Source organism: Nannospalax galili, unplaced genomic scaffold (genome assembly GCF_000622305.1).
Source record: "Nannospalax galili isolate Female #2095 unplaced genomic scaffold, S.galili_v1.0 scaffold87, whole genome shotgun sequence".
NCBI classification, from domain to species: Eukaryota; Metazoa; Chordata; class Mammalia; order Rodentia; family Spalacidae; genus Nannospalax; species Nannospalax galili.
In genome coordinates this window covers 14209874-14210575 of record NW_008360320.1, presented here as the reverse complement: position 1 = coordinate 14210575, position 702 = coordinate 14209874, and positions in this window count along the sequence as shown.

Below are 702 nucleotides of genomic sequence, written 5' to 3'. Positions count from 1 at the left end.
ATCCCTCTGACCCAATTAGTATAGATCTCAAGGTATGTCTGTTAAACATCCAAGAAGGTTAGTTCCACCATTCTGGCATTTTTAATTATTGTGTGTCATGCAGATAAATCTTGGGTAATGACCAGTTGGTCTCAAATAAACCTTATCTAGAGATATTTTTCTTGATGTGTTATGTATAATTTGTCTGTAGATTGCAGGAATAATATGGTTCCCTTTGGTTTTTGTGACTAGCTAGGCATTGTTTCTCTCTTGTATCCTCTCACCCCTCTATCATGGTTTTCCCACTTAAGGTGCCCCCACTTCCCCCCCTTTCTTCCTTACTAATACCCTTGCTCCTATGATCCTACCTCTGTTGAGCTTCTTCTCTCTCCTTATCCCCTGGGTTCCTCATAAACCCTTCCCTCCCCCTTCCCTTAGACTAACCCAATTTTTAACCATATCTCCCTTATTAAGGCCTGTTACCTACTATTCTTCTCCTTCAGGTTATTTCTTTTCCTTTACCTCACTGTTTCCTTACCCTTGTCCTGGTTCCTGCAGTTATGTCTGTTTGCATACTTATTTATCAGCGTCTGATCCTAGGATCCACATATGAGGGAGAACATATGTCGATTTTTTTTCTGAGATTGTGTTACTTCACTTAGTATAACAGTTTCTAGTTCCATCCATTTACCTGCAAATTTCATGATTTCATCTTTCTTTACT